The following is a 14,789-nucleotide window of genomic DNA, read 5'->3' on the forward strand; positions in this document are numbered from 1 at the left end:
ACCACCACCCGTGATCGCCAACGTAGAGACCCTGGGCCGCATTAACACAATCGACGGCGGTGCTCCAATCACGGGCATGTCTCACAGAGCAAGGAAGCGTTATGCACGCGCTAATCACCCAAAGGAAGTCTGCCATATCCGCTACGAGAGATCCGCCAAAATCCCAAAGGCGGGTTGGGAACCTATTACATTCTCAGAGGAGGAGGAGCGCGGGGTGTATCTACCCCATGATGACCCCTTCTTGGTCGACGCCATTCTTGGCAGATTCCAGGTGGGGAGAATATTGGTAGATAACGGGTCCGCTGTCAACGTCATCTTTAGCGGTTGCTACAGCCACCTCAAGCGGAATAACAAGTTGCTCCAGGACCATGAGCCATTGCTCAGCTTCTCCGGTGACGTCACACAACCGCTCGGTTCTGACTACATGCGGTTGACTATTGGCACTAGTCCATGTATGGCGGAGGTACATACAGAATTCATAATCGTTGATTGTCTCAGCTCGTATAATGCCATCCTCGGACGACCGGCGCTCAACAAGCTTAAGTGCATTATCGCCGGATACATGCTTCTCATGAAGTTCCCCACACCTAATGGCACGGGCAGTGTGAGGGGAAGCCAGCAGTTGGCACGCGAGTGTTATTCAACGACTATAGCGCGGTCAACACACCGCCATGATATCCTGACAGTGGGAAACCAGGCACCGCCACCAAATATCTTCGAGGACCCTAGGGATGAGGAGGAAAAGTATGTAAGGAAGGAGCCGGTCAACCCGGACACATCCTTGAAAGTTGTCTGCATCTCAGACGAGCACCCTGAGCGGACAGTCCGCATAGGCGCCCAACTAGACCCAGAAGTAGAGGCAGAACTCATTCAATTCCTACGTCATAACGCCGCCGTCTTTGCATGGTCCTACGCGGACATGCCAGGTATCTCCCCGGAAATTATCACTCATAAACTGACCATCAAACCCTCCTTTTATCCCATCAAGCAGAAGCGGAGGGCCTTCGATGAGGAAAAATACCGGGCAATCGGAGAGGAGGTCGCCAAACTCCAGGACATTGGATTCATCCGCCAAGTCATCTATCCCCAGTGGATCTCAAATTTGGTAATGGTCAAAAAGCCCAGCGGCAAGTGGCGGATGTGTGTTGACTTCAAAAATCTCAACAAGGCATGCCCAAAGGATAGTTTCCCATTACCCCGTATCGATCAGTTGGTCGATTCAACCGCCGGACATGAGCTCCTCAGCATGATGGACGCTTTCTCCGGATACAATCAGATCAAAATGCACCCCAGCGACCAGGAATGCACCACCTTCACCACCGACAAAGGCCTCTACTGCTACAATGTCATGCCTTTCGGTCTGAAGAACGCCGGTGCAACTTACCAGCGGTTGATGAACGCCATGTTCGCTGAGCATCTGGGAAAAATCATCGAGGTCTACGTGGACGACATGCTAGTTAAGAGCATAAAGGCCGGCGGACATGTGACAAACCTCAGGATCATAGTAACCATTCTCTTGGCCTATGGTATGCGCCTCAACCCAGAAAAATGTTTCTTTGCAGTCACCGCTAGCAAATTCCTGGGATACATTGTCAGCGAGCGGGGCATCGAGGCTAACCCAGACAAGGTACATGCCATCCTTAATCTGGCGGACCCCGAGTATAAGAAGGACGTCCAGTGCCTCCAGGGCAAGTTAACCGCCCTTTCTCGATTCATCTCTCGACTCACTGATAAGTGTGCCCCATTCTTCAAACTCCTCAAAACAACGAACAAGAAGGTCATCGACTGGAATCCAGAATGTCAGGCGGCGTTCCAGGGCCTGAAGGAATACCTGGCGGTAGTCCCTCTCCTTTCTGTCCCTGTGCAAGGAGAAACCCTATTCATATACCTAGCGGTATCCGCATCGGCGGTAAGTTGCGCAATTGTCCGAAGGGAAGGCCAAGATGAGCTCCCAGTTTTCTACGCCGGCCGAGGCATGAACGGAGCAGAAACAAGATATCCTCCCTTGGAGCAACTGGCCCTTGCAATTATCGTTGCCGCCAGACGCCTCCGCCAATACTTCCAGGCTCACACGATTCATGTGTTAACCAATCAGCCGCTGAGGCAAGTGATGCAAAACCCCGAACATTCGGGGCGCCTCAGCAAGTGGGCCATTGAGCTCTGCGAGTTCGACATAGAATATAAGCCAAGAACCGCCATGAAGGGCCAGGCAGTGGCGGATTTCATCGCTGAACTCACCAAGCGTCAGCCAGAACACGGTACTGAGCCAGAACCCGGACCAGAAATGGTAACCGTTGAGGCAACTCCCCTACAGTCAGAGTGGAACCTGCATGTGGACGGCTCCGCCAGCGCCAAGGCCAGCCGCGCCGGAGTCATTTTAGCAGGACCCGGGGGACTGAACGCGGAGTACGCGTTGAAATTCAACTTCAAAGCTTCAAACAACGTGGCGGAGTACGAGGCACTTATCGCCGGTCTGCTCCTCGCCATTGACTCAGGGGCTGACAGCGTCAACATATTCAGCGACTCTCAATTAGTCGTTAACCAGGTCAACGAAAGCTTCCAAACCAAGGACCAGCAGTTAGCGGCATACTTGGGATACGTCAAAACGTTGCTAAAAAAGTTCAACTTTCACACCATCACACAAATCCCCAGGGAAAAGAACGCCAAGGCTGATTCACTGGCGAGACTGGCAACCGCCCAGCCGCATCAAAGTCCAGCGGACACAAAGGTGGAATGCCTTGACAAGCCAAGCATCACAAAGACCCTAGCGGAGATCTTCAACATTGAAATCAACCCCAGCTGGATGGACGAGATCACTGCATACAAGCGCAGCGGCACATTACCAGAGGATAAGGTCAAGGCACGCCAACTTCAGCGGAGAGCAACCCGCTACAATATCCAGAATGGCAAGCTTTACCGCCAGGGGTTCACTCACCCCAACCTCCACTGTTTAACCCCGGAGGAAGGAAAGGTCGTGTTGGCAGGAATCCACGGCGGGGAGTGCGGAAACCACTCGGGCGCCAGATCCCTGGCCAATCGCACAATGCGACAGGGCTACTTTTGGCCTACGCTTGGTGAGGACGCCCGGCAGGTGTCAAGATCTTGCCACAAATGCCAGCAGTTCACTGATCTCCCACATGCACCGGCGGAACCACTTTCAATCATCATCGGTCCATGGGTTCACTCTACATGGGGCCTCGATTTGATGGGAAAATTCCCAACCGCCAATGGACAGTTCAAGTACATCATTGTTGCTATCGACTACAACAGCAAGTGGATAGAGGCAGAGCCACTGACGACCATCACTACCGCCAAGGTCATTCATTTCCTCTGGAAAAACATTTACTGCCGCTATGGTGTCCCACATACAATCATTACAGACAACGGCACACAGTTCAACAACGAGGAGCTCATTTCATTCACCGCCAATCTGGGCACCAAGATGAGCTTCGCATCTGTCGCCCACCCCCAAACCAACGGCCAGGTCGAAGCAGCAAACAAGATAATCAAGAAGCTGCTAAAAAAGAAACTCGACACTGCCAAGGGTTTGTGGGCGGAAAAGCTTCCAGAAGTGCTATGGGCCATCAGGACGACTCCATCCTCCGCCACTGGTGAAACCCCTTTTTGTATGACGTTCGGAACTGAGGCCGTTCTGCCTGTTGAGGTAACTCAACCCACCGCTCGGGTCGAGTGCTACCGCCTCGAGACCAACGGCGATGGCATCAACCTGGACTTGGACCTCCTAGAGGAAAAACGACACAAGGCCCATTTGCAAAACCTGCAAAACAAGCAACGAGTATCGCGTTTCTACAACACCAGAGTCAAGGCCCGGAACCTCCAACTGGGGGACTGGGTAATGAAGGAAGTCATTCCACCGCCAACAAAACTCCGCTCAACTTGGGAAGGTCCATACAAAATAGTAGAAGTCGTTAGCCCAGGCACCTTCTACTTAATGGACAAGGATGGCGTCACTACGACCCACCCTTGGAATACCCAACACCTTCGGTATTACTACAAATTGTCATGTCGCTACCCAGGAGCATCTTGACTTAGCTAAATTTTTGTTCAATATTTAGCTAAGGGAAGCTACCCAACGGGTACATCCCCACTTTTGTAAACACTGACCAGTCAGTTATCAATGAAACGAGGAATTATTCAAACCATTGTTACCAAGTCTAGCACTGAGGGCAGCTGGCAACGCCAGTAATCGTCAGCGGACCACATCCGCTACGTTGTGCACTTGGACCAATCTTAATTCCTTTAGTATTTCATTGATTGCAAAAGAAAATCCTAAGTCAAAACTCTAGCGGTATAGACATGTCATCACAAAACATCAAAAATTCCATCATTCATATATTCAGGGCTGGGACTCCCCACCCAAAAATATTCCTTACATTAAAAAAAAAAAAAAATATATATATATATATATATATATATATATATATATATATATATATATATATATATATATTCAGCCTCAGCGGCTACACAATCATAAGAGAGCAGATCCGGCATCTCAGGGGTTGGCCCCGGCATCGCCTACTTCGGACTGCGGCGGCTGTACGCAGCTTACTTGGTCAGTGCCTCGAGCGGTGGGACTTGGCGTCTCTATGGTCCCATCCGCCGGAGTATGGTACCCACTGCCTGAGCTGCCGCCTCCTGCTGAGGGACTGGGTACTGGCGGGATTTTCTTCGTCGGCGCTACATTCTTTGCTTGTGGCGCCTTGGGCAGGGACGCCTTCGCCCAGTCAATGGCACCCTTCGCTTGCAGCATCTCCACATTCGCTAGGGCGCCGACCTTCGCCGATTCATTCATCGCCTTTTTGTATTCCGCCGACTGTTTGAATTTTTCCACAGCGGCGGCGGCGGCTCGGCTTCCCTCGTCCCTCAGCCGGGTCACCTCACCCTCCAGTCTCTTCACCTCCCCTTGCCTGGCGGCAGACTCCCGCTGCAGGATATCAATTTTCTTATCCTTGGCGGCCACCCGCTCTTGCAGCAAGGCCATGTCCTGCTCCAGCTTGGAGACATGATCATTTTGTTCTATGTCCCGCTGGATGGCCACTTCTAGCTTGCCACGAGCGTCCGCAACATCACAGTCCGCCTTCATCAGGCGTCGCTCCACACCCGCCAGCCTGTCCTTGGCATCCACCAGCTCCCTCTCAAGTCTCTTAACCTCCTCCCGGAGCTGTACCTCAATTCGGGGTTGCTTGGAGGCCGCCAAGAACATTTCGTTCAGCCCAACCGCCAGGTGCCCAAAGGCTGAGCTAAAGGGCGACTGCTCGATCGCCGTTGGCCGCGTCATCCCTACTAGACCGCCGAACCCCAACCGCTCGCACAGATGATAGAGAAACTCCTGCTCACTGTCGGTCATGAACTCGGTGAAGGCGGCGAAGGAGTCCAGATCGCTCACAGGCCTCTCTCTCTCGGCCGTCACGAGGGCCTTCAACGGGTCTTGTCGGGCCTTCTTCTGCATGTGGACCTCGAGGGTCTCGTCATCATCCTCCTCCCCGACCGAGTCCTGTTGGCGCCGCTTCCGCAGGATCCCCCGTGTATCTCCAGTGGGCGCGGCCCTGGACCCCTTGTGCGGTTGTCTCTCCACCGCAGTAGCGGCAGCCCCCGCCGGCTCCACAACTCTTTCCTTCTGTTGCCCACGTCGAGTGGCGACCACTCTTTCCTTCTGCGGCACGGTAGAGGACCCCTTTTTACCCCCGCCCGCATTTCCATCCGCCTGCACGGTGGGCAGACCGTCGGCCCCTAGGTGGGAGTGGTGCGGCATGGGCAGCACCACCGGAACCTCGGATGCGCTCACCGCCAGAGTCTCCGGGTTCACAACCGTCATTTGGGCCGCCTCCCCTAAGGCATACATCGCCTCCAAGAAATTGTCGATCTCAGCACGATCCATGGCTTTGTCAAAAGCGTCGCGGCTCGCTTTGTTGCCTGGCGGAGTATCTGAGAATATGCAAACACCCGTCAGCTTTAACCAAGTTATCGAGAGATACAATGTGGCGGAGATCTCTTACCAATAGCGCGCGTTAGTTGATCGACCAACAACTCCCATCCGGTGAGGAGACGGAAGTCCAGCAAATTGCGATTCCTACAACAGCCTTTGATACGCGCAACACGGCACTCTTCCTCACGCGTCAGGTTATAACGCAGTCCCGCTACAAAACAAGAAGCGAGGCGTCAGTAAAACGGTTGCAATACATATACAATAAACCGCCAACTATGTTCAGCGGAGATCGACGGACAACCTCGGATTGGCTGAAACTCTGACTTAATCCTAAACGTCGGCTCCCCCTCGTTGGACTCCGCTTGATACTCCCACCCCGTCATTGCTACGCAAAACGTCCCCCGCCAGTAGGACATCGAATCCCTCAAATTCTCTATCAGCTTGGGCGCTCCCTGCCGGCGGCTCAAATTTACTTGCCCTCTGCAACCTTGGCGATTCACATACACCAGTTCGTAGAAGTGCAGTATCTCCGCCACAGTCGGCCCCTCGCACCAGGATAGCCGCCACAGTGAGTTCATCGCCAGCATCAACCGCCACATGTTGGGACAGATCTGCCCAAAGGCGACGCCGAACTCGCACACCAAGATCTGAAGGTTGGGTACAAGCGGCAACGTGACTCCTTGGCGGAATATTACCTCGTGAACAGCGGCGAACCCCGCTGGAAGAATTGAGGCCTTCTCGTCCGCCGTCGGTTGACGAAGTTTCACCACTCCCGGCAACCGGTATATCCGCTTCATCCGGCTGACAGCGGCGGCAGTCATCCGCCCTCCCGCCTCGTCAACGGGGGTCCCATCCTGGAGAACCCATGCCGACTCTGTTTCCTCCCCCGTCACATTTCCCCCGTCAGCGGAACCACTGGCGGCGCTGTTACTTGCTAGCCGCTCCTCACGCCTATTCCGCACAGCAGCATCCTCACCCGCCCTAGAACTCTCCGGACGCGACGTACGGCCCATGACTACTTCCCAGGGTATGGTTTGTAGCGGCTCGATGTCTAGCGGCTCTGGCAGTGAGGTTCCTGCACGGGCAGACGGACGCAACGAGTCAATAAAAACCCTATCCGCCGCACTGATTGACACGTCAGACCCGGAGTCCTCACTGCTCGAGATCTCTATGACGTTGGCCATCCCAAACCCTAAAACCCAAATCAGTTAGCCTACAGAAGGATCTAACCTATCTCTACATCAGGTATAGCAAAGAACACCAAGAACAGCTACCCAGAAAATACCAAAATATGAACACACCCCCTCAACCCAGATTCCACTATCTAGCAAAACCCTAAGTGTCAACTCTCTGTCAAACACCATAACCTACCCCCAAATCTCACCCTACACCCCCGACGAACACCAAGATAACGAGTTCACACACCAATCCCAGAAACAGCCACCAAACCCATAAATCGACAAAAACGAATGCGACAAGAAGGATAACCAGAACACTAACCTCAGTCGTGAACTCTCTGGCGTACTGATGCTCGCTATGCCCCAACGACGGAAGTTTTCGTCTCTCCGACCACGAGAATCCCACCAACGCGCGGCACTCTCTCTCTTCAATCTGGGATGGGCAGAGCTTGAAGACGACTAAGCTTCGAATGGTTTTCGCAGTGTCCATTCTCGAAGCGTTCCCCCCCTTTTATGTCCACATCAGAAGCTTTTGGGCCGTCCGCTAGAAAACGACATCACACCCCAGCCGTACACGTGTCCCCTGCTTGCACTAACCCTCCGGATTAACCGAGGCGTCGCCTCGGTTACGAAATCCATCATTACTCGCATTAATGGCGAGAAGACGGCCAGACTGAGGAGACGCGTCTCCGCACGCTAACCCTCTAGTTATTTGCCACGTGTCAACCGCCGTCAGACGAGGCGTATCATGGAAGCAATCACAAATACACCCTTCTACAAGTGACTGTCTTCGCTGAGCGAAACCCCGCCAGCGGAACTTCTCACTTGTCCTCTCCAAGTGACTATCTCCGCTGAGCGAAACCCCGCCAGCGGAACTTCTCACTTGTCCTCTCCAAGTGACTATCTCCGCTGAGCGAAACCCCGCCAGCGGAACTTCTCACTTGTCATCTCCAAGTGACTATCTCCGCTGAGCGAAACCCCGCCAGCGGAACTTCTCACTTGTCCTCTCCAAGTGACGGTCTCCGCTGAGCGGAACCCCGCCAGCGGAACTTTTCACTAGCTGTCATTCACGAAGTCTCCCAACAGCGGAACTTCTCCCTTGTCATCATGCAAACGGGGCGCCTTCCGCTACACACATCTAGCGGAACCCTCTTTAATCTGGCAAGTCGCGTACTTTATTCAGCGCGGTACCGCTCAATAAAGTAACGCCAAGCACGTCTGCTGGACGCTGTTTACTGCTATAAACCAGCGGGGGGACACCCGCCAGCGGCGGATCCCGAGGCCACGCCTCATTCCGATAAACGACCGCCACGAGGCGTTACAGTCAGATTGTCTCTACGGGACACGGGGACTAGTCAACAGTCTACGACGGCCCTGATCAGGTACGTTGACCCCCGTCACTCGGGTACTAAAGATTGGGCTCTCTACCCAACACCCTCTGCTCCGTGCAGCTCCCCCTCACCAAACAAATTTTGCGACCATCCGGAGGTCCATCTTAGCCGGGGAGTGGGGGACTCCCTGGGGGGCCTAGCAGGGGCCCGCCCGAAAGGGTATAAAGCGTTTGCTCAGTAATATCCATGGCTGACAACGCACTGACGCTAATTATGCTTTTGCAAAGTCTAGCGGAAGAAAACGCTTCAAACCGCCGATCAACTCCCCAACCAAGATTGCCCTCCTTGACTGGGCACTTGGGGGACTTGTACCTACATGTACATTTGCAAAGCATAATTAGCTATAATAAGCCACGCTCATTGTACCGCCAGAGGTACCAACTACCGTCAAAGGAGTGACCCACGGATAGGAAGCCAGGCGGGCTATGGCCTGAGCACAAGATTACCCCGGGATCACCGCTGACGCGCCGCCACGCGTTGTGCCAAGACGGCATCAGAAGCTACTGAAACTGGGAACTGAAGCACTTCAGTCCCACATCGAAAACAAGGAGAAGATCGGACCTCTCCTCACCTATAAAAGGTCCTTTTCTCTCTTCATTAAATTATGCATTTAACTACTCATTTATTATTGTGCTGCCTATATGTATCAACTGACTTAGGCATCGGAGAAGTAAAGACCGCCCAACGCGGTCTCCCTCTGACGCCCTGTCTTTCATTTGGTAGCCAGCGAAGATCATCAAGTATACAGAGTAGCAGTCTGCCCACCGGACCTGCGTTAAACGGAGGTCTGGCTACCGCCAGACTTTGAGCATTAACACTTCAAAAAGAGCTTTAGTAGATCTTTTACCCTTTTCCGGGCATTCATTGGCATAGTGCCCTTCAGCTTTACATAACCAACATCTGCAAGCTTTCTTGCTTGGTTGTTTATGATTGACTTGGTGATTCTTCTTTTTCTTGAAGAATTTATTTTTAGGATCTTCATCCCGTTGTTTCTTGAAATTGGAGCTTTTCTTGAATTTTCAATCTCTTTTCTTATTACTTTTTTTGAATCTTTTAGAGTAATATTTTTCTTTTTTCTTTCTGTGGAACTTGGATTCATGACATCCCCAGTTGGTTGGCATATCCAGTATTCCATAACAGAAATTTTCAACTCCTTTGAGTTGTTTTTTAGCCATCTTTACTCTAAGATTGGCTTTGCATTGCTCTTTTAGTAATTGCCTGATTCTGTCGGCAATTCCTCCAACTGAAAATCTTTCAATTGGCTTTTCCACTATGCTTTCTCTCACAGCTGTTCTCCATGGTTCAGGGAGTTTTCTGTGTAATAAGTTAACTAGATCAATATTCTCTAGTTCTCTAATCGTACAGTAATATTCTTGAAATTCATTCAAGTATTCTTCAAAATATCTCATGTCACAAATTTTGAGAGCATAGATATTTGATTTGGCCGTTTCTTTAACCTTTTCACTCAGATTTGAGAGATCTCCATAGAACTGATCGTACAGGAGTACTGCAAAATCATACGGAGATTTCGAAGTCTTGATTTCTTCCAGCCATTCTTTTCCTCTGGCAGTCTCTTTGAAAGAGAAGTAATACTTTTTTGCTACTCCGGTGAGAGTAGTTTCAAAGTACATCTGAAGATCTGGTGCTTCAAATTTTCCAAGGGTGAGAGCAGAGGCCATCATCAGGCTGTCTAGAGCTTTGTCTAAATCTAACCAGATACCATAATTGGAAATTGGTACTCTGCGTATTTTGTCCTCTAGGACAAATCTTTGAGAATTTCTTTCTCCATTTCTTCCCATAGGGGCTTTTTGTAGAGGGAGTTTCACTTTCCCTTTATCTCTAGTGATGAAAGTTTTGGAGCTTTCTCCTTCTTCCATTTCAATATCTTGATAGGGAAGGAGTTTTCTTTCCTTTCCTGGTTTGAACTCTTTCATTTCTTCGATTAATTTTTCTAATCGTTCAGGATTTTCACAAGATTCTGCTTCATCATAGAGATCATAGAGCTTTTGTGCTCTAAGCATATTGACTGGTCTGTTCAGATCAGCTTCTAATTCTTCTTCAGTGATAGGCTCTGTTGGTTCTTCAACAGAGAATTTAGTACCACTAACACTAGCTTCTCTAGTGCTGTAGCTTCTTCTAAGAAGATTGTTGTTTATCCTGATATTTTCAGGACATACATCACTTTTCCTGTCATTGTCAAAATTTAGACTGATTTCTCCAGTCTTTCTACTTTCATAAATTTTGGCTTTTGCACTTTCTGCTGGTAGCTTGGGACCAGATAGTTTCCATCTAATAGGAAAAGTTACTTCATTCCAAGCAACCTTATGAATTTGTTGTGAATGGTTCTTCTGACTGGTGAAGAATCCAATAGTAAGACCTGGGATATTTGATATCCTTGTCTTAGGTTCTACTGTGGTACTCATCAGTTTATAGTATACTCTATATACTATAGCCAATTCTTGCATATCTTTTTTCATGGATATGTCATTTGTCTTGACTCTCAGTCTTAGACAGTGAGCTGCATCTTTCAAGCTGGTTGAGAAATTTGGGAAACAGTTGAAATAAGCCACTTGATCGCATAGAGATGCTTCAAGGGTTCCCAACAGACTAGCTTGAAAATCTGTTAGTCTATTGTCTTGTAAGACACATAGAACTGAACAGTTAATGCCTTCTCGGGCAAGTTTTATGCCTACTTGGACTGTTCCAATGTGCATAAATTGATAATTTTTTGTTCTTGCTCTGGCAACTTCAGCAGGAGTGATCATTAAGAGATCTGTTTCTCTTGTTGTAGAGGGGGTTGTAAATTCCAGTAATTTGAAATGATGGCTATCCATCAGGTCAAATGTTCCCCTTTTGTAGATTTGTTTGAAATCTAGCTTTGGAATTGAGGCATTTTTTACCTTATGCTCGATTTCGTTGTATTCGAATTCTTCAGCATTTAGGAGTTGTACTCCTTTCTTTTTTCCGAAGACGCTTATCATTTTGACATCTCGGGCTTCTTTCGGATTTTCATACCGAATACTAGCTAGTGTGACTAGTAGATGGTTCTAGAAAAATCATGTTTGGAACAGGATTCTTTTCTGGTCTTTCTAATGGTTAGAATCCATTAGTTTTCTTTGGTTTTACTGTAGCCACTTTCTTGTCCTTCAGTATATTTTTCATAGAATCCAGCGTTTTTTGTTGTTCAATGATTTTTCTACTAACACTTGTTAGCTTTTCTTCTTCCGTTTTTGGAAGTTCCTTGATATAATCCAGTTTGTTTTCCAATTTTTCTAATTGGTGGATTATAGCAGGTAGTTTTTCTAGATGATCTTGACATCTAGATAATTCTTTCTGCAGGTTCTGATATTTCTCATTAGAAGATTTCAGTAGAGAATTCAACTTCTCTAATATTAAATCAGACATTGTCCCCATTAGGGGATTCCCCTTTTTGAGCTCTTTGCAAGCTCTGATACCAGTGATTTGCGGATATAACCAATGCTCAGATAATCAAGAGGTTTTTGTTCCTCTTTCAGAGTATACAACAGATTTTCAATCTCCTGCTCAACTTTATAGATTCTTGTTTGAATTCTAAAGATGATATTCCAGTAACAGGAGTTTCTCTTTTAAGACTTTCTCTATAGTCTTTCAATTTTCTCAATTTTTCTCTTTCCTTTTTCAATTCTTTGCTAGAAATATTACAGATAGCAATTAACTCAAGTCTGTCAACGATCGAAATTATGAATAGTAAAAATTAACTACTTTCCTTTGAATATAGAGGATGAAGTTTAGCTGCAATTATAGTTTAGACAAATAGATTCAAGATTGGCCCACCACGCTTTATCAAAAATAATATAATTATGTAAGATAAAGGAAAAGGATAATGAAGAGGGGTATAAGTGAGATGAATAGTGAGTGGTTTTGAAAAGTAGGGAGAAAAAGTGGAAAGTTTTGTGTGAGTGGGGATAAAAATAAGTTGGTGGGGTGTATGGGAAGTATATTGCTAGATTTGGGGTGTATGAGAATTTTCCCTAAAAAATTTTACTTAAGTTAGAAGTAAAATAACAAAAAGTGTTTGATAAAATTTAATAAAACAGCTTCTTTTGAAATTTATAGAAATTGGTATAATTTAATAAAACTGCTTTTAGTTGGTAAACCCTATATTTGTTGTGTTTGTTTAATTTCAATAATTTCCTTGTATTAGAAACCTAGATCTCTAGCGCCTCCAGCGTAGTTCCAAAGGAGGATTCCAACTATGCCTACGTACTGAAATGTCTAATGAGTGGGTCTATTTCTATGTGCCATTGTGGATACTACCACTATCTTCTTGTCTATCTATAAATGACGACAGAAGTGTATGTAACAGCTTATTTTGGCTTCTGATGAATACACTATTTCGCTCCATGGGCTTGATTTAAAAAAAAAAAAATGTTGTTTATAGAAATTGGTAAAAAACAGCTTTCTTAAGCTAAAAGATACAGGTTCTTATGATGTCACGCCCCAAATTTCGAATAAAGAAATTCAAATCTGAAATGCGATAACTTAACCATTTACCCGAAATACATAGTAACATTTTCAATTTAATTTGAGCAACAACATAACCAAAAACATGATGTCAACAAAGACTCACTCACTCGAGTGGATCGAATATTACATCAACAAGTGTTCACAAAACTCGGGGGAAATGAAATACAAATGTAAACGCTCGCTAGGAGCGTACCACATACAGCAGTATGATAACAAAATAGGTTATAAATCTAAAATTGCTGCAACTACGCCTCGAACTCAGCCCTGGTGGTCCTGACCTGCAGGAATAACCGCTACACCATGGAGTAGTGCACCGGGTTGTAAACAACAAACCCGGTAAGCTTTTGAAGCTCGTATGAGTAAACTCAATTTAAAAGACACAAGCCCGCATGCTTGACAATTTCACCACACTAGAGTAATCAAAGCAATCCAAAAACAACTTCATAATTAATAAGATCCCAAGTCCCCCCATGGACGATAAAAGAAAGAAACCACACGAACTCTCTTTTAAAAATGCGTACTCATGGGCCTCCTGTAACCCACGTGTTACTCCCATGCAATACAATGACAGATAGACTAGAGCTCTAACTGAATCGTAACCTGTCACCTAGGCCGAGGTTCAGCCTTACAATAATACATGCCTCTGTCACTACTCTGACCCGGATCCGTAGATCCGAAAACATTTAAAGTCATACATGACTCGATATGATACACTCATAACTCATGTTCACTTTCAACACAATATAATCACCAATTACACAAAATGTTACATTTCAGTAAAGAGTAATTGCCCAAAACAATTACTTGAATAAAATCACAATTATTATGCATATCACAATGCCACACCATCAAGATATATATTTTACGTAAATATATATATACTTCACGTAAATATATATATATATATATACACACACACACGTAGTCATCCACTCAAGGATGCCACCAATACCAACTATAGTTCACAATCACAAAAACATCGAGAAACTCATTTTTATACTTAAAACTCATTTTCCATACCTATGAACCGCTGTCCTATCAACCATAGTCGATCAAGTTCATATTATTTAAAACAAATATTCATTTCCGAAAACGATTTACAATTTATCACATAATTCTGAAGAATAAATAAATTCGTTCGTAAATGAACCGCATGAGATTTACTCACCTCAAAATCCCGCTGCGTCTTCTCTTACCATAGAGATAAGGCATCGACTACTCTCCGTTAATCACCTAAAGAATGTACGTCACAACTTAGTAAATGAATCAAAAATGATTAAGTTTTGAACCCCCATTTTTGCACTAAAATCCCGAAAGTAACACAAAGCGACGCGAAACTTCATCCGAGACCACCTGAGGTCTCCGGAATACTTATACAATAAATATATCAAAACTACAAGTCGATCGGACGGTCGGATCCACACGGATCGAAAACCCTAAAACCCTAACATGCTCATACGATCTCCAAAATTTAAGTGTTGTATATCAATATGCTCGTATCGACAAGTAAATCAAAATCAGGAACAGAAACAATCCCTGAAATGGCCGGAAGCCGCCGGCACAGGCGGCACCCGCTAACCACCGAATTGGGTGGTATCTCTTCGTCTCATCATGGTGAAGAACTTTCATAACTAGCACAAGGTCTGAATCAAAGTAAAACAGGTCGAAAACCTACCCCGAAAGTCAATGAAATTGGAAATTTCCAATTTTTTGGCGAACTTGATTTCTCCGTCCACGCTTCAAATCGGTTCAAATCACTTGGAG

This window comes from Rosa rugosa, chromosome 2 (genome assembly GCF_958449725.1).
Source record: "Rosa rugosa chromosome 2, drRosRugo1.1, whole genome shotgun sequence".
NCBI classification, from domain to species: Eukaryota; Viridiplantae; Streptophyta; class Magnoliopsida; order Rosales; family Rosaceae; genus Rosa; species Rosa rugosa.